Genomic DNA, 17,653 nt, shown 5'->3' with positions numbered 1-17,653 from the left:
TAAATGGCCTAAGAAGTAACTGTTTAAAAGGTGAAGTCTTATGATGCTATCTTGGTATAAAATTAGGTTAGTAAGTTACTAAAAATAGGGTTAGTCCCAAATTATCCCCTTTATTTAAAACATGACTCATGACAGGGGAAGATTTGATGGCATGGACTTAACCTGAGGTTTTAAAGTCAGGTCAAGAATGTTGGGGAGGAGCGCCTGGCTGGCTCAGTGGGTGGAGCATAGGACTCAGGACCTAAAGGACAGGGGACCTATAAAGATCTCTTTCTGCTCCTTGGGTGATGCCATTTTGAGCAAGAGACGAGAGGATCTTTTAGTGGCCTCAGTTCTGCCATAGTGTTGCATAGTAAGTAGGTAGTTTTATGTTTGTTTCCTTCAACACTTTCAAAGGATTTAAGGGGAAATGAATATGTCTGGTGACACACCCACACTATGTAGATAAAGGGCTAATGATATGTTCTCCTACAAAAGAAACTTCTGACACTTCTCTTTGCAACAGTCTTGCTGGAAAGGACAGGGGTCCAATGCAACCTGGATGTTATTTTGTCAGGTAAAGTTATGCTGATTCTTGTGTAGGGGCAGGGGTGGGGGGGACTGTCACTCCCCTTTATTATTCTAGGTCCTGTGCTAAATATTTAATCTTACCAAAAGAGTGTAAGGTAGGTGTTGTTACCTTATGTGTTTTACAGATGTGGATGCTGAAGCCAAGAGAGGACTCAAAGCCAGAGCCTTGGCAGAGTCCACATTCTTTGGACTCTCATGTCCAAAACCATGGCCATCCCTCTGGGCATGCTTTAACTTCTCCTGCATGGATGGCTTGGCAAGATCATGACTATTAAGATGCAGAATTTTATGCATTTTTCCCCCAATAAATGTTGGATTAAGTAGATATGTCCTGCTCTCTTCAGTAAGGAAGGGAAGAATAGAGGAAAGGATGGGGGGAGAACAAAGTGGTATTTAAACACTATCACTGGGATTATACTTACAGGGGCAAGTAGTTGTGACTGAACAACTGAATTTCACAAAGTCTTATCCTTGGTCAGGCTTCCATGGTTTGCCTTATGTGATTAAATCCTTATCAATGTGATTAAATGCATATATACCAAAATAAGAAAAATTATTCTCTCTTCAGAGAAATAAGTAGAGATACATCATTGTCTGTCAATTTGCAGAAATTTTTTTTTTTGGAACTGAACCTGATTCCCAAGAGGTAAGAAAAACAGATTTTTTTTTCTTCTCAACATTTACATGAAATAACACCTAAATACTTGGAAGTGTGAACAAATGTCCCATGGTATTCAATAATGTGATATGGTATCTGTCTCCTTCTACCACCTGTAAATGAAGAAAAGATTTTTGAAGAGAATAGCATCATTTTTAAATGTTTGTATCCACAAAGTTCCTCTTCCATGCTGAAGTTTGAAAAAGTGATGTATTGTCTTAAATGATGAAGCTTGGATAGAAATTAGAGTAGTTACTACCCAGGCACAATGCTCAGGTGATCAGTTCATGGCAGGCTGCAGGCATGTATCAGGAGCAAACAGAATGATCCAGAACAGGCTTGGTTTTGTCTTCGTTAGTGTGTAGGGGAAGGCTGTGCCCTGTCAGTCCTGATGTGGTCAGAAGGTTCTCGTCATTTGTGTGTGGATGCATCCAGGGAAGGCTTTTGAAACACCTGTACAGCTGAGTGACCTCCCTTCAGAGGCTTTTGATTAGTTGAGGGATGAAGACATGGCCCTACCCAGCATGGCTCTGACATGCCTTTTGCCCCTTGTCACTTGCCATCCACTGTCCCCAGTGCTTGCCACCACACCCCTCCCCCCAGCCCCGTGCTCTTTGTCTGGTGGCCTGGATGTTAGTTCTTATGCTCACCAAGCCTTTCTCCACAGGGTCCTTTGCAAGTGCTTGGACCTCTTCCCTCTTCTCTGCCTTTCTTTCAGCTCTCAAATGTCATTCCTGCAGTGCTGGTCTGTACTCCCTACCTTGGTCAGATCCCTGGGAGATTATAGACTTTTAGCATCCCATGTCTCTCCCTTGAGGACTTGCCTCAGTTGTGTGCATTTGATATTTGATGATAATGCTTGAGAGAGAAGAGAGGGGCTGGGGACAGGGATCCTGGCATCTCAAGCCTTTCAGCTGAGCCTGAGATCAATCTCGGCCTCTTACCAGCCCTGTAACCTCTCTGGGCCTCAGTGCCTCTTCTGTGAAATGGAGACATCATAGCACCTCATTCTGAGACATGTGAGGATTGAATGGACTGATGTTAGAATGATGCCTGATGCATGGAGGGGCTCATCGCATGTCATTCCTTTTTAAGATTTGGTTAATGGCCATTCATCCATTAGACTTGACTGCTAGGTAGCAGGGGCTATGCTATCTGTCTGTGTACAACATCCTCCTGCTCCCGGCAGGATGCCTGGCCCAAGATAGGCACCCCTTCACTGTGTGTGTGTGTGTGTGTGTGTGTGTGTGTGTGTGTGTGTGTGTGTGCATGCGTGCACTGACTGTGGGCTGGCCCTACTTTAGGCTGACTGTGAAAGCTTCAACCTCTGAACCACAACTTGAGTCAGTAAGAGGATGTAGAGATGTGCTCTTGGCACAGATGTTGCTAGTTTGTCCCTGGCAGGAAGGGCACTTTCTGTAATGTGGCCCATTGCTCTAGGCCTTTGGGTCCAAGGACTGTCTCAGCAAGCAGAAAATCCTAGCCTGGATCCTCACCCTGATGCTGGGGTAAGACTTACCTTACATGTGTGTTACACTCCCATTCAACTAGGGGTTTTCAGATTTTTCTTTTTAAAATGCATATTTCCTTTCTTAAATTACTTATAATCTTATGTGGAAACTCACTTTATCAAACAGATTCCACTGGAGGTGCTCTAGTTGGGGCAGACCATGGCTTGTTTGGGGCCTCCCATTCTTAGCCTACCTCTAACCGCCTTTCAAGACCTTTGCCTTAAATAAAATAATGGTCTGTTTTCTAAGACTGGTGAGAGACTGACTTTGAATGCTTAATAGTCAAACATGAGGGTAATGTGCAGAAGGAAAAAGCCTCCAACCTTTTACCCCAAGTGGGGAATACAGCTGAGCCTTGACCAACATGGGTTTGAACTGTGTGTGTGCACTTATACATGTATTTTTTTTAAAGACTTTGTTGGGGTGCCTGGGTGGCTCAGTCGATCAAGCTTCTGACTTTGGCTCAGGTCATGATGTCATGGTTTGTAAATTTGAGTCTAGCATCGGGCTCTGTGCTGACAGTTCATAGCCTGGAGCCTGCTTCAGATTCTGTGTCTCCTCCTCTGTCTGCCCCTCCCATGCTCATGCTCTGTCTTTCTCTGTCTCTCAATTAGAAATAAATGTTAAAAAAAAATAAAGAAAAAGGCTTTGTTTTTAAGTAATCTGTATACCCAACGTGGGGCTCGAACTCACAACCTTGAGATCAGGAGTCACATGCTCTACAGACTGAACCAGCCAGGCACCCCTATACATGGAATTTTTTTTTCAGTAAATTCAGTACAGGACTGTAAATGTATTTTCTTTTATGATTTTCTTAACATTTTTTCTCTGTTTATTTTAAGAAAATGGTGTATTATACATATATAAAATAAGTGTTAATTGACTTCCAGTCAATAAGTTTCTGGGGAGTCAAAAGTTACAATGGATTTTACTGCCCCAGGGGGGTCAGTGCCCCTTAATCCTCATGTTGTTCAAGAGTCAACTATAATTTGAAGAGGTCCTGTGCTGTACAGCTGAACAGTTCTTACAGTGCTGGAGAGAAGATCCCACTGTGACATTTTTAAGGCTATGGTATAGCTGCCTCCTTTCATCTTGAAGAACGGAGATGTTAAATATGATGAAGAGAAGAAAGTTGCAGCGCTTTTTATTAGTTTCTTGATTTCATTTAGCTGAATAGCTCAGTATGGTAATGTCTCCCAGGGCTGCTGGAGAGTCTTGCGATGTATATTTATATATATTTGTATCAATAGAAGAGAGATCCCAAGAGGCAAGTTTAAGAATGTTGCCTAATACAGTCCAAGTCCTGAGTTTCTATCTGTCTAAGATTAAAATGGTAGAATTGTATTCTTTGGCAAAAAAAATTTTTAAAGGAAAATCACGAATAAGGCTCTGTCTTTAATAACATACTTACTATCAGACAATTTGGAATAATCAGACCTTTTTTGATCATGCCAGACATAATTCAAATAAAGATCTCCTTTTTCAATTGAAAGAAAAAAATTATTTGATTATACCATGGAATGGAGAATTGTTCTTTTTCTTAACATTAGAGGATTTCTCTTAAAGAAAAGTTTTCTGTGCCAGGGTTGTTATATATATCTTTTTTGTTATTTTTTAAACTTAATTAAAAAATACAGTTTCTTTAAATAGAGTCCTAAGTTTGGGACTGATGACTAAGGAAACGTTAAATTCATGTCTACTTAAATGAATTCACTACTTCCAACATGAATTTTCTTCTGAACAAGCAATGAAAAAATATTTAGATTATATAGGCCATCTGGCTTTAAAATGTGGAGACTTTTCTTTTAGCCTGCATCTATTTTAGTGTGACTATAGGATCAGAATTCCAATGAATCCAAAACAGAAAATTGACAATTCAAACTTTAATGCTTTGGGGATTGTAAATCACAGCACATATGGGATGATACATGGTTTGGGAGAAACGGATCCTCCTGGCCCACATGTAAAATTAAAGCTGTCTCTATTCTGTATTTATTGAATGTAGTTATTTTTCCAAGATGGACTGGAATAAACAGTTTCTAGATTTTTAATCTTATCAGTGGGATAATTAAAAACTGTAAAAATGTCTTTTTGTCAAATTATCATGCAATATGAATGCTCAGTAATGTTCTCGACTTGTAAGTTTGCTCGCAAAAAGTAATGGCTCTCCTGGTTTTCTCATGGTTCATTTCTTATAGTCTAATAAATAACAAGAAAGGGTCTTATTATCCTTGGAAGGAAGCTTTGAATCCTGTCTAAAGACATGAGGCTTCTTTCCCCATAGACCTTGTATTCTGATAAGACAAGCTGTTTGGACAAAGATCTTCATAATTACTGTAGCCATGACACTTTGCTTGATTTTACTATTTCTCAGAATGTGTACTGATCACGTTTATCCCCCAAAGGGTAAGTGGAAAAGTTCAGGCCAAGTTCAACTGGTATAGCTGTTGAAAGACTTCTCAACTTTCAGATGTTTTAATATGTGAATACGCATTGTGAATCTATGAAAAAGAGGGTGGGGGTGCCTGGGTGGCGCAGTCGGTTAGGCGTCCGACTTCAGCCAGGTCAGGATCTCGCGGTCCGTGAGTTCGAGCCCTGCGTCGGGCTCTGGGCTGATGGCTCAGAGCCTGGAGCCTGTTTCCGATTCTGTGTCTCCCTCTCTCTCTCTGCCCCTCACCCGTTCATGCTCTGTCTCTCTCTGTCCCAAAAATAAATAAACGTTGAAAAAAAAATTAAAAAAAAAAAAAAGAAAAAGAGGGTGTGGGAAGGAGGGCATTGGTAGGCAGTGATTTCCAGACCATTTGACTCTAGAATGTTTTGTAGGATTTCATGTTGCTGATAGTGGCTCAAGAGGACTTTATGTGCACTTGAGCACATGCTGCCTTGTTAACACAGACTTTCCTAGGTTCTTGACGGCATGAGATTCTCCTGTTTTAGCCCAGTACCTTTTAACACTTCTGAAACGGGGATGCAGTTGACAGTCTTCACATCCTCGTTTTCCTTCTTTAATTCCAAGAAAGCTATTAGTGAATTGATGATACCTTTGAATTAAGTAAATTATTAAGTAACGTAGCTTTTAATTCTCACTGAGCCATTATGTTCAGCCTAATCTATAGGAAGTATAGTATTAAGTGTTAAGAATTGAATGAGAGGAAAAAGACTACTCTGTTTTGTGGACAACTTGTTTACTATGATACTTTGTTTTCTACAATTTCTGGAATCTGGTTTAAAAAGAATCACTCATACTTTGGGATAGCTTAATATAGTTATGGCCCAATGCTAAGTGCTTTCCATACAGGTACCTGTGGTAGGTAGTATTAGTCCCATTTTAAAAGTGAGGAAAAGTGAGACCCATAGAGGTTCAGTCCTATAAATGGGTAGGTTCACCTACCCTACTAGCAGTGGGAGAATGAGATTTTAATCCCAGGCAGCCTGGCTCTCCCAGCCTACGCTTTGATTAATTGAGCATTGCTATTTATTCTTTTCAATTAAATATTCTTATACTTAGGCACTGTGACATGTGCCCATGAGTCCTTGAACTGGGTCATGACTAGAAACCACGTCAGGGGCTCTTAGAAACTAGAGATTCCTGGGCCCAGTCCCCAAGAGATATGTATTCACTGGCTCTCTGATGAGACTTGGGAAGTTGTTTTTAAACTTTGTTTTTTTAATATAAAAACGTTGAAGTGATTTTTTGATTGAGCTGGATTTGGGAATCACTTGATAAAACACATAATAAGTACTTTTCTTTCCACCAAAGGTTAAAATGTAATCAAATGCAACATAGTCCCCAAACCATGAAGAGCATAATTAAATGTTGTATGACCCTGAGGGCCCCCATTGTATCTCCCAGATCATCAGGATACTGATTTCCTGCATCCATTATTGGCACCTGGAGGTGGCAGTCAGGGTGTGTTGAGAAAGCAGATATGTATAAATCCACTTGGTACCTTTGCTTGAAATGTATGAGCGCGCCTCATGCTTCCCGATCCATATGGTCCTCTTCCTGCATTTAAAACTTCTTTAAGGATAACCTCAATGTAAACTGTCACAGATGGCTATGAGTAAGATGTCAACACACCTGACCTTTCAATCTTCAGCACTGATGGCAATAAAAAAAGGGAGCCCCTCTAATCTGCCTGCAAATAGCTGCTGCTTCCTTGATCTGGTCTAATCAAAGGAACAAGCCCATAGGGGTTTTAAAGGATTCCATGCTGCTGCTACTGCCTCCATTAATTTAATTGCTGCATGCAGTGAATTATGGGGAAGTTGAGTTAAACACTGAAATCTTTGGGGCAAGAGATTAAATAGGTTCTTTAATTAGTGTTGTCTTTAAGAAGGGACGTAGTGGTCCCCACAGCGCGACTTTGCAAAACTGAGAGTTATGTCTACAGTTGTCATGGAAGGAAAGTAGCAAGTCAGGTCTGGTCTTGGGAGGTGGGCAGGGGTGAGTGTGACAGAATAGGTGTAAAGTAAATGTTCTTGAATTTGAGCAAAGACTGGGAACCTCCCTCATTTGAGGTATCCAGGAATTGTGCCACCTTCCTTTTTCTCCTGGGCTATAAGTAAAAAAGGTATACCTTTTCAAATATTTATACTTACTAATATTAAAATTCAACTCTGTGTTTTATGTTGTATAAACCCAGCTGTAAGCCAACATTATCCAGGCATCCTATCAAATGTGAATTAATTGAGTCTGGTGGCTATTTATATGCCAACTCTTCCCATTAGTCTAACTCACTGGCAGGGTCTTCATGCACATGGACTGGACATCTTTTGAATTAATTGAACAGTTAAATTAATCACTTCATTATATGAGTCCAACCACTGCTAGACTCAGTTTACCCAATTGTTAATGGTATTTAACTTAAACTGCATTTGGTAAGCAGGTTTGTCTAATAGTGGATTTTGATCCTTTAAAAAAATGATTATTTTTTTTCCTCTCTATGAATTTCCTTTTTCTGATGCCAGCCTAATCCTAGCCCATTTTTCCCTACTGACAAACATTTATCAAAATAAATTTTCCTCCAGTCAAGCATGTGGCTGTTACAAGTCAAAGAAAGCAGTCATTTGCTGGTTTCCTCATTTGCACAAGTTAATCATTTGCTTTAGTTATTTCTATCAGGTTGCATCCTCTTGAGAGAACGGCATGTATTATAGGAAAATGCTCCCATCCTACTTAAAGGACTCCTAGGAATCCTGATAATATCCATAAAAGTTATTAGTAATGGGGCAAACATATTAAATGCCTACTGTGTGCCTGGCACTATGCTAAACAAACTGTGAGCTCATTTTAATTAATGGTTACAACAACCCTGTATTCATCTGCAATTGGTTCAATTGTTGGTTCTCAAGTCTTGCGTAGAGGTAAGACACTTTCATCCCACTTCATGAGGGAGACTCACCAGTCACCATGTAAAGGCCCATGAGCAGATGGCACGTCTGAAGCCCAATAATGGGGCAGAAGTGAGTCCTCGAAGCCCAATAGGCAATGAGTGGCCTTTGTTGTCTCAGACTCTGACTGAAAATTGAGTTCAGTCTTTTGTGAAAAAGTGAGTCCTGTCTGATCTCCAGGAAAACGCGAACTCATTAGGATGGTATGTGGATTCTGAGCTCACCTCTGCCTGCAGTGGCTGGGTAGTTTACCTTCTTTCCCCACCTATTCTCCCCACCTTCCTCACCTATCTTCTACCCTACCTTCATTTGCATTTTGAATGTAAGTATCGCTTTAAGAAAGAAAAAGAAAAAATATGTCCTCAAGGCGCATATGTGGTAATATAGTGGCTATGGGCATTGACTTAAAAGTTGGGTTCAAATCTAAGCTCTAATATGTTTGAGCTAATGAAACTTGGGTGAGTATTTGAACCCATTTATGCCTCAGTTCCTTTTAAAACAGGAATAGTATGGGGCGACTGGGTGGCGCAGTCGGTCAAGCGTCCGACTTCAGCCAGGTCACGATCTCGCGGTCTGTGAGTTCGAGCCCCGCGTCGGGCTCTGGCCTGATGGCTCAGAGCCTGGAGCCTGTTTCCGATTCTGTGTCTCCCTCTCTCTCTGCCCCTCCCCCGTTCATGCTCTGTCTCTCTCTGTCCCAAAAATAAATAAACGTTGAAAAAAAAAATTTAAAACAGGAATAGTATCATCTACCTAGAAAGACTATGGAAGATGAGATTGTGTATGTTACAACCTTAGCCCAGTGATGAGTACCTGGAAAGGGCCCAAGGCCTGTGTGAGAAACGGTGGCCTTTTTTTCGAAGATAGATTTGGGGACTTAAAAAATTAGGTTAAAAAATAATGACTTTTGGTGCTGTGGGACTTGTGAGCTCAAGCACTTGGGTTGCAAGAACAACAACCATGAGCCTGCTTATTTAATACAACGTGCCCTCAATGAGGGCTGACTGCTTTCAGCTTGAGGAGTGCTTCAGAATTTTAATTATTTGGAGGAGCCTCCCAGGGTAATAGAAGTTGCTTTCTGGTTGCTTTCTCTCCATGTCAAACTGAAGGGATAATTGTAACAAATGAGCATTCACATGCCAAGCTGGGATGCAGCAAATGAATTTATGGATGGTAATAATAATGATCATCAGGATGGCTAGGGTTCTGGTTTGATCAGAGGCTGAAGACTGCTTTCTTAAGATGAAATAGTCACTTAAATGAACACGACATCTTCTCTTGAAAGTTTTTCTTGAGCAACACTCAGTTTGTTTTTTTTGTTTTTTTTTTTCCCTCATAGATAGCGAAGACTGGTTACTTGGCATTCTCTCTTCTGTAGCCCTTCTGTTCATACTGAACTTCTCCAGGGAGATTTATTGCTCTTCCTGGTGTTCTTATTAGCATCCTTAATATAGCTTATCACGGCACTCATTATAATGCAAAAAGAGATAATATTATATCCTTATGGCAGCTAATTTTCATTGAGCATATACTGTGTACCATGGAATTATATTGAGAGCTTTGCATCATCTCATTTAATCCTCACAAGTCTGTGAGGTAGGGACTTCCATTGCTTTGATTTTTCAGATGAGGAAGAGGTTGAGTGAGAGACCTTGAGTGATATACCTAAAGTCACATTTAGGATTTAAACCAGGTCTGACTGTGCAACCTGGGTGCATAGACACCACTGACCCAAAGCTGCCTCTCTGTTGTACAGTTCCTTGCTTGTTTCCAGTCTCCTTGTTTGTTAGTAGGATCCCATGGCCTCCTGCATTTGTCTCACATCCCAACCTGGTACCTGGCTTAGAGGCATTCAAGCAGTGGGAAGAATGCATGAGTTCAGCCCCTCTGCATGGTAGATGATGACAAAATGGTACCTGATGAGGGAGCAGGAGGCAGGCTGAGGGCCAAACACAAGCTCGCACCCCCCCCACCCCCACCCCAGGTGGAATATGTGTGATATTCCTCAGACACTCCTGGCTGCCCCCACAATAAAGGAGAGGGGTTTAAGTGCTTGCCATGGTCATGTGGGAAACTATGGCAAATGAAAAATTAAGTTCCCTTACTGCCTACAGACCATTGACAGGTCCTTGACACTGGCAGAGTGACCTCCCTCTAGGAGCTCAGCTGCCTCAATGATGACACTTTGCTAGGGGGAAAAGATAATCTTAGCTTAACATTATCCCAACCTCGAGGATCCTGTAAGACTACTTCCTTTATCTCAACTGCCCCAAGCTATATTCTGGCAATCATACTCCAAACTTATGGCCCCTGATATGCATCAGAAGCGTCTCATGACTGAGGCTTAATTAAAGAGTAATAAATGGTGTTTCCCTAGCAACTGCTAGCCCCTCAAAGTCCTGGAAACCTTGCTTCCTAAATTCCTTAGCGAGTACTCTACCCCTGACCCCCTCCCACCCTGAGGGTATATAATGAGTTACCCATCAGGACCCCAGTGCAGCTCTTCCTACCCATGGGTCCTGTCCCCATGCTTTAGTAAAATCACCTTTTTGCACCAAAGACATCCTCCAGAATTCTTTCTTGGCCATTGGCTCTGGACCCCATGAGCCCCCCATCACCCCAAAACTTCATTAGTACCTAGCCTTTAAGAGCTTGAAAGTAAAATGCAAGAATTTTAATAGCATCACTTTAAGGTACAGACCACTCCTCTGGGTCAATAGAAAATTGAATATAGTGAAAGAGTGGCAAAGCTACATCCGAAGCACTCAGATGTGGAAGTTCTACAGGGTACTTGATTTAAACTGTTCGTGGCAGCATACAATTGTATCATTATGCACATAACTGTTATTATCATTTAGATCATAAGTAAGAAAAGTGTCACAGTCTTTCTCACGATGTGTAATTTTGTTTTAGATTGTCCTAAAGGAAGCATTCAGTTTGTACTTTGAACCTATAAACTTTTGACACATCTTTACATTCTTTATTATTGTGAATCGTTCATGAAAGCTGTAGGTAACTCACTGTCCCTTTTTCATAATTTGGAGTCAGATCTTTTTATGAAATTTAGGTAAATCTTTCACTGTTCAAGGGGCCTATATTTGCATACTTATAATGTACCTTGTTTTTTTAACATTCTGTCTTATTCAGAGTTAATACTGTTAATAATATAGCCTGTAAGAATAACAGCTCAATTTATTCAAGACCATTTTAATTAAAAATATGTGCTAACTCTTCAGGGACCAGGTAGAAATTTACACTGTTCTGAAGACAGGGGTTGCTGAGCAAATTAATAATGTAAACAAGATTTTAGAGAGAATATTTAATCAACTCAAGAGAAGAAACTTTACAAGCAAGCTCCAGCACTATTTAAAAAAGAAAAAAAAAAATTTTCCCCCAGCAGTTTAGATCTATTGACATCCAGAAGATTGATGTGTTAATTACTAATCATTGTTTTGAATTCATTAAATACTTTTAAATACTTTTATTTGGCCACATTCTATTGGTCTCCTATAAATTTGAATGTCCTTGACTCTCACAATGCTGCATGTTGAGTCCTTGCTGAGTAATCACTATTTACCACTTTCCACCAACTTTGTTATCCTAGGCACACAATAAAGCCTCACCATGTCTCACCTTTGCATCTGCCAAATGGAAACTTGGAGAGTTTCCCGAGACTTAAATGGGGTAGCCTACAGGCATCCTTTGTTGCGGCCTCAGGAAATAGGTTGCTGATTCTTCGTCCAAATTAAGGCAGCTTTGGTACCAACTGGAGCTGCTTCTGCTGCATACGTCCTGCCTTAGAGTTCAGCATCATTTCACTTCTGCAGAACCCAAAACTACTTGTGGTTAGAATATTCCACACCCCCTTCCTCCATTTGGGGCTTTTATTTACACGAGGAGTCTCACAGAAGGATAGAAATTAAATGTGATATATTTAATGATTTTCTTCCAAGCAAAATAAACTCTAGGAAATCACATGTTTTGAAACATTAATTGGAATCGCTGCCCCGAATTGTGCCTGGGATTTGTGATTCAACAACCTGCTGAAATTTGGAACTAGGTGCTTCCTGAATCCCACATGGGCCTGAAGTCTGTGTCTTCATTTATTTATTTTTAAATTAAAAAAAAATGTTTGTGCTTTTGAGAGAGAGAGACAGACAGAGATGGGGTGGAGGGGTGTGGTTGGAGGGACAGAGGGAGAGGGAGACACAGAATCCGAAGCAGCTCCGGGTTCTGAGCTGTCAGCACAGAGCCCAGAGCCTTAGGCAGGGTTCGGACTCCTGACTGAGCCACCCAGGCACCCCTGAAATCTGTGTTTTTAAGTCATTGTCATGATTAGGACCTTGTTCCTTTGCCAAAGTTGCAATTTCCGTGCTAGAATTGGTCAAACATTTTGGCCTTTGTGAAATTCTGTGTGCTACCTATGTGGTTTGCTAAGTTGAGAGTCTTTTCCAATTATAGCAAGTCAGGCTTCCTTGCTTAATATTATTTTCTTTGCCATTCAAATAAAACATTTGAAATATTTTTCAGTTGTACTAATTTATCTACAGGCACAGTGAGATTTTTCATTGAATCTCTTACACTTTCTTGGAATCCTTGTACCAGCATTATCAATTGCTATTAAATATCCTTTGTGAAATTGTTTTGCATTTGTATGTTTTCTGAATAACAGCTGGAGAAAGTATGTGTGATATGGTCTGATTTATTTTCTGCTATATTTTTCTGGAAAACTCTTAATAGTGGAGTATGTCAAAGACCAGATGTACCAGACAATTAAGCAGATGATTTTATCCAGGCTGTTACAACAGGGGGAACGTTTATTAATGAGGAAAGTCTCAAGGAAGGATGAGAAAAGTTGGAGTTGTTTGTACAAAGATATCTAATGTAGCTTTGTAGTTTTGAAAAATTGGAGACATGCTGTATGTCCAACAATAGAGGTCAGTTTGTATCATTTATGACACTTAAAATGTTTCATTTCCTATGTAAGTGTTGTCAAAGATGAGGTAAAAATTTGACATTTTATGTAATGAGAGGAGGAAGGGTGGATGTGGATTTCATAATATCCGAGGACAGATCTGTCGTTGTTGTTTTGGGTGTTTCCCCAAACACAAAGAATAAGAATTCCTTGACTTTGGCTGTTTTCTGGGAGTACAGGGCTCAGATTAAGTTCAACATTGCCAGATAGATAAAACTGTGAAAATGATTTTTTGAACAGTATAAAAGGTTATTGGGTTTCTCATTAATTGTTCTTTTGCTCGTGTTTAATTCAAAATATTTCAATGTTGTGATTGCTTTTTTAGTTGGCTTAAAAACTCCTAGAAATAAATTTTTGTTTTATAAGTCACAAATATCCACTTTAACTCTATTGGAAACAGTTAATTTGAAAGAAGTTTTATCTGCTTATAAATCTCATTGCAATAGCCTATGTGGTCTCATCCCAATAATATAAAAGATTACAATGTTCCACACATTAAGTACTAAATGGAAACCAGCGTCTTCATTTTCTGTGTTAATCTAGGTAAAGATTTACATATCGTATGAAAATTTTCTTTGAAGCAAACAGTTTTACATTTTAAAGCTTTCTTCGGTTATGAGAAATAAACATTTATTTTAGAATATTCTTTTTTTTTTTTTTTTTTAATTTTTTTTTTCAACATTTATTTATTTTTGGGACAGAGAGAGACAGAGCATGAACAGGGAAGGGGCAGAGAGAGAGGGAGACACAGAATCGGAAACAGGCTCCAGGCTCTGAGCCATCAGCCCAGAGCCCGACGCGGGGCTCGAACTCACGGACCGCGAGATCGTGACCTGGCTGAAGTCGGCCGCTTAACCGACTGCGCCACCCAGGCGCCCCTATTTTAGAATATTCTTAATTACAACCTCCAACCCACACCTCTGCTTACTCCTCCCCCTCCCACCCTTCATTTCCCTTTATCTTATCTCTAGGCTCCAACTATAGAACTTACCTGTGTCTTTCCTTTCTGCTTTTCTTTGATCTTCTACCTATACTGTCTTAATTAATTGCATAGCTCTCCACTCATGATCTCTTGGTGGATCAGTGATTCTTATTTCTCCCAGCCAACGTATTAGAAGTGCAATTGCTGATTCCCACCAGCACAGAGCATCCTATACTGGTGATTCTTTCCAGACTTCTCTCTGAAAGTCTTGGGAGTGGGGACTAACCAGTGTGTAGAGCCCTCTACACTGACCCCCATCATTGTAAGGGTGCCCCACCCCTGCCATTAGGAACCTCAAGCACAAATTCTCTCACTAAATTAGGATCACCCCAATGTTTTCAGTGGCTTCCCGCTATCCCACAGATACTTAAACTATTGAAAATCAAATTTGTAATATTTAAGCCTTAACAAGCTGTCCTTTTGGCCTCCTTCTTTCTTTTTTTTCCCCCCCCACACAGGTGGTGTGAAGCATTTAGAAATAAGTTGCCTTAAGGAAAAATAAAGATGCATCTTAATTCCTTAATTGCTTTCTCTTTTTGATTACAAAAGTCAGATAATGTTTAAGGATATTGAGACAATCACCTGTAATCCCACTGGTCAGCGTGCGGTGAACATTTGGGTGTATACCATACCTGACTTTTTTCCTTTGTATGCATTTATTTTTTATTTTTTTTAAAGTTTGTTTATTTTTCGAGAGAGAGAAAGCATGGGTGGGGGGGGGGGTGGGCAGAAAGAGAGGGAGAGAGACAGAATCCCAAGCAGACTCCATGCTGTCAGTGTAGAGCCCAACACAGGGCCCAAACCCATGAACGAGGGAAAGTCAGATGCTTAACCAACTGAACCACCGAGGCACCACCCCCCCCCCCACCCCATGTATTTAAACACAAAGTTCTTTTACAGGAATGTAGCTTGATAGATGTGCGGGTTTGTATCCTGACAATGGTTTTAGAGAGACAGTATAGCAAGGTGGTCAAGGAACGTAGCTCCTGTCAAACAGACCCCTATTTGAACCTGGCCTCTAGCACTTATTCTCTATATGGACCTGACAATTAATAAATTGCTCAAAGCCTCTGATACCTAGTCAGTAAATAAGAGCATACGTTCACAGGCTTGTTGTTAGGATCAAGCAGGATCCTGCATGTTGGTATTTTTAGTTTATGGTGCCTGGCATACAGCCTTTCTATATAAGGTTATTTTCTATTGATGAGTGAGTCTTTGCCTGCTTCTATTTCTTTCCAGAATTCCATACTTACCCAGTGCTCATTAGGGGAGCTCTATAGTATGTATTTTTATAGCCAGAATGTGCCCTCCTCTCCCTCCCTATACCTTTGCCTGGACTGCTCTGTCCCATCACTGTGGAAACCGGGCATTTCCTTACAGGCTCACTTCCTCTGGAGGATAGATGAGTGGACTTCTGTCTTCTACCTTGTTGACTATCTAGCCATTGGCATCTGGATAATGTGTGTACCTTAGCCCTTGGTGCCATGTGTATGTATTTATGTGTATATATGTTGCATATATGATCTTACGTGTGAATGCTTTTTTGAAGTGCTTTCACAGGTAACCACCATTACAAGAACATTGTGAGACGGGTTGGCATCTTTTGTTGAGGAGGAAACTAAAGCTCATAGTGTGACTTAATGGCGGTTGCACGGCTATGAGGCAGAAAAGCCAGGAACAGGATATTGGCTGCAGATTGGGGCGCCAGCTCTCCTTCCTCCAGTGCTAGAAACTGCTCATTGAAATGCAGACGTGCAGTGTGGAGTTTCTAGGCCCTCAGAACAGGTTTGTGCCTCCTCAGAGATACTTGGTCTAAACACTAATGTGTTGCTTGGAACAGCATCCAGGGAGGCAAACCCCACAGATCAGATAGGGAATTTTCCAACTCTGTCTGTATAAAGTAACTGATCTTTATGCAGGCCTAGTCACTTGTGAAGGGGGATAGACCAGGTGCTTATTTTCCAAATCTACTAAATTACTTATTACTTGGCGGCAAAAAGCTAGTTGGAATGAAGGCTTCTTAGCCCTTACAGCAATTTACATTACCCATGTGTAATATCTCCCTAGAATGAACTTCCTGGCAAGACTTAGTAAACACATTTCAACTAGATATAAAGATTTCATAAGCCATGTTCTTAGCAAAATGTGTTAGGGAAGAATCACAGTTCCCAAGATGTCATTAATTTTATATTTAGCTCCGAATTTAAGGACAGCTAGGAAAAGCACATGTCCGTAATCCATAGTCCCATTATTAAAGTATAGGGAATATGCAAGTAGACATTACGATGATCAATGCAGTCCAGGAGACCTGTAAAACGCTGTGGTTAAGGGCTTATGATATGGCATCCTGAGACCTGGCTTCAGGTTGACTCTCTACCTACCACTTACCAGCTTGAGTAAATTCCTAAACTGCTCTGTGCTTCATTTTTCTCATCTATCAAGAGGAGGATTAGGACAGTATTTAGCTTGAAGAGTGGTCATGAAGATGAACAGATTTCATGTAATATCCTTGGCACATTGCCTGCCATATACAGATCCTAGTTTTTTGTTGTTGTTGTTTTTTGCCAGTAGTTGATAGCTTCTGATACTGTGCACCATGTTAGTCATTTTTATTTAGTTTTTATTTGTTTATAGGCCTAAGGTGTTTATGCATGTATGTACGTATTTAACACTCGGTCTTAAAAACTAGGTAATTGTGAAAATCAAGCAGTTGGTTTAGGGTATGTGGCATGTCCTGATGCCTTTCCACATCCCCATCAACTGGATGCCAGGGTATTTGCTCTTAGTATATAGGCATGTTACAGAAGAGACTAGAACTCTCTCAGCAGGGACCTGCCTTGGGTCGGTTCAGTCCTAGAAGAACTGAAGTCAGCATTCACTGTGGACAATCCTGTACCGAGGCCACTGCCACATTCTCAAGCTACCTACATGGTGGAGAGCTTCTTATCCATTAGGCTAGATGTGCTCATAGGGCAGGGATCTCAAAGAACCTTCAACATTTTTGATAAAGAGAATTTGTTGTTGCAGTTCTGTGGATGAATTCCCAGGAATTCCCACAGTTGGAGATGTGGCATATGGGAATGGGAAAAATTTGGCTATTTTACCACGCACCCTATGTCCATTTCCACCCAGCCCACTGCATTATACAGAAAGGCTTCAGTCAGGTGGTAGCCCCATTTAAATTCCTCTTTGATTCAAGTAGGGCCAATTACTGGCGACTAAGAGAGTGACATTCCGCCGGAGCCTTCCCGTCTTGTTCCCTGATAAGCATAAGGGTGTCTTCTCACTCTCTTATGTATGAGATGAATCCATTCCTCTACCTACTGTCCATCTATCATCAAATATTTATCTGGAGTGTCTCAAGTACTCTAAACTGTAACAATGATTTGTGGTTATTTGAAATTTCTTTTAAGGCTGCCGACAAAATACAAAAATTGCTTGACATATCTGTCTTAAAAGAGATCACAGAACCAAATGTATTAGTTTGATGCCTTGTTTGAAATGGAGTGTGTGTGTGTGTGTGTGTGTGTGTGTGTATAACTGCATTTATAGTCTATTTTTACCAA

General features: G+C 40.6%; 1 protein-coding gene across 15 annotated transcripts in view; it reads left to right on the top strand.

Annotated features, from left to right (window-relative positions):
- The window catches only part of FHIT (fragile histidine triad diadenosine triphosphatase), a 1,423,954-nt gene that overhangs the window by 696,918 nt on the left and 709,383 nt on the right, over positions 1–17,653 (top strand). The window lies entirely within an intron of this gene.

The sequence above is a fragment of the Felis catus genome, chromosome A2 (genome assembly GCF_018350175.1).
Source record: "Felis catus isolate Fca126 chromosome A2, F.catus_Fca126_mat1.0, whole genome shotgun sequence".
NCBI lineage: Eukaryota > Metazoa > Chordata > Mammalia > Carnivora > Felidae > Felis > Felis catus.
The sequence above is the reverse complement of the archived record's forward strand: the minus strand, read 5'-3'. Positions and strand labels throughout refer to the sequence as shown.